Source organism: Oreochromis niloticus, linkage group LG11 (assembly GCF_001858045.2).
Source record: "Oreochromis niloticus isolate F11D_XX linkage group LG11, O_niloticus_UMD_NMBU, whole genome shotgun sequence".
NCBI lineage: Eukaryota > Metazoa > Chordata > Actinopteri > Cichliformes > Cichlidae > Oreochromis > Oreochromis niloticus.
In genome coordinates, this window is record NC_031976.2 from 29876339 (window position 1) to 29882338 (window position 6000).

Consider the following 6000-nt stretch of genomic DNA (forward strand, 5'->3'; position numbering starts at 1 on the left):
CTGTCTGTTGGGTTTAAGTCAACCCTGCTGGTAAACAGAAACTGTTACTGAAAACCAGTGTTGGGACTAACGCGTTATTAAGTAACGCGTTACAGTAACTACGTTATTATTGTGGTAACGAGCACAGTAACTAGTTATTATGCCAAAACCAGGAACGCGTTACTCGTTACTGGGATTTAGATAGGCTCGTTACTCGTTACTTCGTGTGGTGGATATCGTGGAGCTTCCACAGATTCAGTAACATTAGCAAGTGGTGGAGGCCAGCAGGTGGATGAAGGAAAAGGGAGGCAAGAGGAGAGACCCGAAGCGGCCGCAGGTCCGCGTGTCAGGTGAACTGAACTTCAGGTAAGAAGTTATGACCTGCAGTCTATCGGAGTCAGATATAAACCAAGTTTAGGTGGAGTTTATTTTCGTTATGCTGACATTTTCGTACTGCGTGCTAGCTAGCATGACGGAGTTTCTATACAGCTGGGTGGGTGCTATGTTACTGATGTTGAACTTTATTTTGTTCATACGGTTAATTATTAGAGTTGCCAACCGTCCCGTAAAAAACAGAATCGTCTTGTATTCAGAGAAAATATTACGCGTTTCGTACTGAGGTGAAAAGCAACACAGTTTGTCCCGGACTTCAGCTACAATGAAAAAGACACAAAGCTGAAGCTGCACAGCTGCCTCTTCTTCTCTCATTCTCTCCCGTTTCTACTTCAATCACGAAACTGATCAATGATCAGCTGATCGGCTTTTCTCTCTTGTTTGTTTATCGCCCACTTTGCGCCAGAAAGAGGAAACCAGCGGATGTCGCGTTAAACAACAGCAGCACGTTTAAGCTTGATCAGCTGTTGTTAGAATTTATTTAATATTAATTTCTAGTATCAGCTGATGTTTGCTGGAGCCACAGCTGTAAAGCTGCTGGTCATGATATCGGTTTGGTTATCTGGTGAGAGGGAAACATGCAGATGAAACCAGGAGATGTCCTTACTGAATCATCAGAGCTGAACAGGTGATGGAGAAACAGGTTTACCTTTTAGGTGACATGAATGAGTTGAAGGGAAGTTATGAGCTGTTTCTGAGAGACAAATAACACCAGGATCCTTTTCTACGTAGCTGACAGCTGGTAACTGTGCAGAGGCGAGTCTAGCAAAGTGTTGCCAGGGGGCCAGGTAGGGCATTAACAGGGAAAGGGGGGGACAAGGAAATACTTTTCTTTATTATTCTCATTTAAAATGTCTCGCTTTTAAAAAAATAATTATCTGAGTCTTACAACAAACAATTGATAGATTGATACATATATACCATCAGAACAGTGTACATCACTGTCACAACAGTGTTTGTTTTCATTCAAAGGCATTATGATTTTTCCTATAATGGTGGGCCGGTCTCTAGTCAAAATGCCCGGGACGATTGTTTTGTCCCAGTCCAGCTCTGTATGCAGCTCATCTGCAGTCTGGTGTTACCTACATCTTCCTATTCAGAAGGCAGAATTTCCAAGTTCTGAGTACAATCAAAAGCACCACGACTGCAGTTTTTGTGTTGGATGTAAAAAGCAGGCTAGAATCATGGCAGCGGTCAACGACGGTCCAGGCGTGGGATTTCTCTCATGGAAATGTGCACATTATTTTTTCCTTTCTGTTGGTAGGTGGCACAGTGCACGTGTGGCAAGTAAGCAAGATAGAAGACTGGCAGTCTGGCTGGGTATCCAGTTACGGAAGCAACACATTAACAAGAGAATTCTGAGTAAAACCAAAGTTACTTTCCCTAGTAACTAGTTACTTTGAAAGTAACGAGTAACTTGAAGTAACTGAGTTACTTTTTTAGAGAAGTAACTAGTAATGTAACTAAGTTACTAATTTAAAGTAACTTACCCAACACTGTATATTAGTGCTATTTCTTAAATATGTAAAATCTGTAACATAATGTATTGTTTGGAATTTAGTCTGTTACTGTTACTTTTTTTTTACCATTTCTTCTTGGGGCAACTGTAACCCACATAATTTCCTTAGGGATTAATAGGGATGGGTATCGAAAACCGGTTCTTGTTGAGAACCGGGTCCCACTGTTTCAATTCCTTGGAATTGTTTGCCATTTTTGCAAACGATTCCCTTATTGATTCCAGTCGCCCCGAATGACGTCACCACGTTGCGGAGCGTCGGAGCGTACCTGGCAGGAAACACGGTGCCTAAGCTGCTCAAACGCTTAAAAGTTTGTTTATACTTTACGAGAACGGATGACAACAGGGCAACTTGCAATACTTGCAAAGTAGATATTTCATTAAGGGAGGAAACACGACGAATATGCAAAAGCATTTGCTCACAAAACACGCGATGAACTTAAATGAATGTCTTTAATTCCGCTCCGGACTCGTGAATCTCCACCCAGCAGCAGCGGTAACGTTTGCACGTCATCTCCCGTTAATGCGGCAGGTAAATAATCAACTAACAGTGCATATTATGTTAGCGCGATCTGTTTTATTACAAAACCTGCCATTGTGCATTTAGGTGACCGTGATGAGAGAGACAGACAGAGTCTGGCTGGCGCTCGCTGGCAGTTGTCGCTGCAGTCTACCGGTAGCGTCTCTTTTCAGGCCCGAATGTCACCGAGCAGTGACTAGTTTGTGGTCAAAACCTTGCAGCCATTTGCCACAGCAGATGGTAAGTGAATGTGTTTAATTGTAGGCAGGGACATTACTGGATATTCTTGTGTAACTGCTACAGAATAATTTATGTTATACTTTGTTATTGCTACAGAAGAATATTTATTTTATTATTTTACGTTTACAATTTTCCCCGGGGACCCTGTGACACCCCATTGAAGAGCCGTAGGCTGTGGATCTCTTAAGATCTCACTGTTGGGTTTGTAAGGCCATGTTACTCCTAAATTTCTATCTTGTTGAAAGAGAAGATATAAAACAGTTCTAAGCTAATCGACCTTAGTGTTCTCCTTTTTAAAAACAAGAATCGATAAGAGAATCGAATCGTTAAACAGAATCGAAAATGGAATCGGAATCGTTAAAATCTTATCAATACCCATCCCTAGGGATTAATAAAATATTCTGATTCTGATTCGGATTGTTTCAGGATGACCTGCCATTATCCAATGACACATCTGCTTGCTCGTTTCTCCTCTTCTTTTCTCTTTTTTTCTAAACTGAGCACCTGATGGCTTTGAACTTTTCTTGTCCATCTTCCATTGGTTTTAATTTTGCACTCCAGTATGAACACCCATCCCCCAACTCGAGGATCGCCACAACATAACCTAACAGACCTACACCTTAGTTCACAGATTCGCTTTGTCTAGGGTTTATTTCTGGGATTTGCACAACCCAGGATTCAAATCATGAATACATAATGGGCTTGGATTTACAACATTATGAATGAAATGTGCTCTGTTTGGAAGAAGCCGACCCCTTCCCCTCCCCTTTCGACAGGTTGTGTGTGAGACTTTAAATCATCAAACTGTAAAATATAAATTTTAAATTGTTATTGATCCCTTTACCCCAAGTCCTAAAGTGTATATAGTTATTTTCTTACTCTTCTTATATTTATTGTTTGTTTACTTGCATTGCAGTAACTGGAGCCTCGTCGTCTCATCTCTCTATATACTGGACTGTATGTAGCGGAGATGACAATAAAGTTTACTTTGACTTCAGCAGCGAGCAGGCGCACCGAGAGCTCTCGCGCTCACTTTTTGCATATAGAATTTCGAAAAAACATCGGTGCAAATTATAAGTCTGTATCATAATGTCTGGTGTTTTCATGTTTGTTGTTTTGTTTTTATTTTCTTTTATTTTGCGAGTTGGTTATTAAATGCTGCTCCAGCCAGCCAGAGAATCCCCCGCCGCCCCGCCCTCTCCTCCCTGTGCCGGAAGCAGCTGGCGCACCTTGCAAACGAGGGCGCCCTTACTAGTGATGGTAAATTTGATTCTTTTTACTGAATCGAGTTTTAATGAGTCACTCACCAAAGTGAATCGGGTTTTTTGAGTCATTTGAGTCACTAAGTCAGTTGACCAGAGAGTGCAAAAAATGTACATTTTCACTCAAACTTAATTTGTTTCTCTTTTAATGTAAATCCTACTGCTAAGATGAGTGATTCTTAAAGAAAACAACTATTTTATAGAGCAAAAAAGAGCAAAAGAATTTCTAAAGGGAACATTTCTTTTGTTTATTTTTATTTTATTAGTATTTTCCTTACATGTGTCAAATATATATTTTCTCATCTAAATGTCCACTGAGCTGTGAGCCAGGGGGCGGTAGTGCGCCTTAACATTGGTTGCCAACCAAGAAGAAGAAGAAGTAGCTGCGAGTCAAGAGGGAGGGGGTGCGTCATGAGTGATTTGCTCGCTCTATGATTCAGCACAGGAGGGAGGGGGTTAGTGAGTCATGAGTGATTCGCTCGCTCTATCATTCAGCACAGGAGGGAGGGGGTTAGCGAGTCATGAGTGATTCGCTCGCTCTATGATTCAGCACAGGAGGGAGGGGGTGAGCGAGTCATGAGTGATTCGCTCGCTCTATGATTCAGCACAGGAGGGAGGGGGTTAGCGAGTCATGAGTGATTCGCTCGCTCTATCATTCAGCACAGGAGGGAGGGGGTTAGCGAGTCATGAGTGATTCGCTCGCTCTATGATTCAGCACAGGAGGGAGGGGGTGAGCGAGTCATGAGTGATTCGCTCGCTCTATCATTCAGCACAGGAGGGAGGGGGTTAGCGAGTCATGAGTGATTCGCTTGCTCTATGATTCAGCACAGGAGGGAGGGGGTGAGCGAGTCATGAGTGATTCGCTCGCTCTATGATTCAGCACAGGAGGGAGGGGGTTAGTGAGTCCTGAGTGATTTGCTTCCCCTACGATTCAGCCCAGGAAGGGAGGGGGTGAGTAGCTCAAATGTGCTGTTAGCATGTTAGCAGAGCGATGCTACTGTGAACCGAGGAGCTATTGTCTTGATGTGAGCTTCTACTCAGGTTTTTTTTCTTCCAGTTCAGAGCAGAAATGTTTTTGTTAAGATACTGGATGTTGTGTTTTTCTTCACAATTTTAATTATAAGCTAGATATATTTCTACTAATGAAATTAGTTTGCTAACAGCAACAGGGATGAGTCAGTGAGTCAGTTGCGCTTGTGAATCATGATTCACGAGTCAGTAAAGTGATTCTCGAGTATTGAACGATTCGTTCATGATTCGCGCATCACTAGCCCTTACTCCCAGCAAATGGGCGATAGAAAACCGATTGGTGCCTATGACATTCCCAATATGTGCTGGCTGATGTTGGGGCAGCATGAGTAAGAGCAAAAATTTATTTATTTATTGCCAATGTCCGTGATGCCGCCCCCCACAATGATGCCGCCCCGGGCAACCGCCCGTGTAGCCCGTATCAAAAACCGCTACTGTCTATTAGTGTCTGAGTGTAGCAGTCTAAATACAAAATTATTCTACAATGCTTATTTATGTGCAGTAAAGGATAACACATAAACGTGTGATACAAATTATGAGGTAATTGTGTATATAAAATAATGGGGGGTATATGAGCCTTAGTAATAAAAAATAAATTCTAATAGCATGTCAATATCTGTTAAGCTAAGCACATAACTATCAGATTAGCTTCTCATTAGCTTGTGATTTGAATTCAGTTCAGGTCATATCAGTTAAATGTTCTAGTGTTTTACGTGTGTCAGATAACTCTCAAAGAAAACAGTGTAGAGGTGTGGTGTCGTGCAAATGCAAATGTGAAAAGTTAAGCGGGTATCCAGGGGAGGTTTTATGAAAACTGTTAAATATTTTCAAATGATGTCATTTGAGTCAGTTGGGTTTGATGTTTGAATATTAAAAACACTGGTGATGAGGAGTAAGAAAGATGTGATGAGACCACAGCAGCATACTCTTCATTTCTGCTGCAGGCCAAAATCTCCAGGTAGACCTAGCTCTCAAACCTATGATAACCTGAGTTCGACCTTATTTGTTTTATTTAAACAGAACAAAAGTGTTGTTGGCCCAAAATGGATCTCATGTGCACA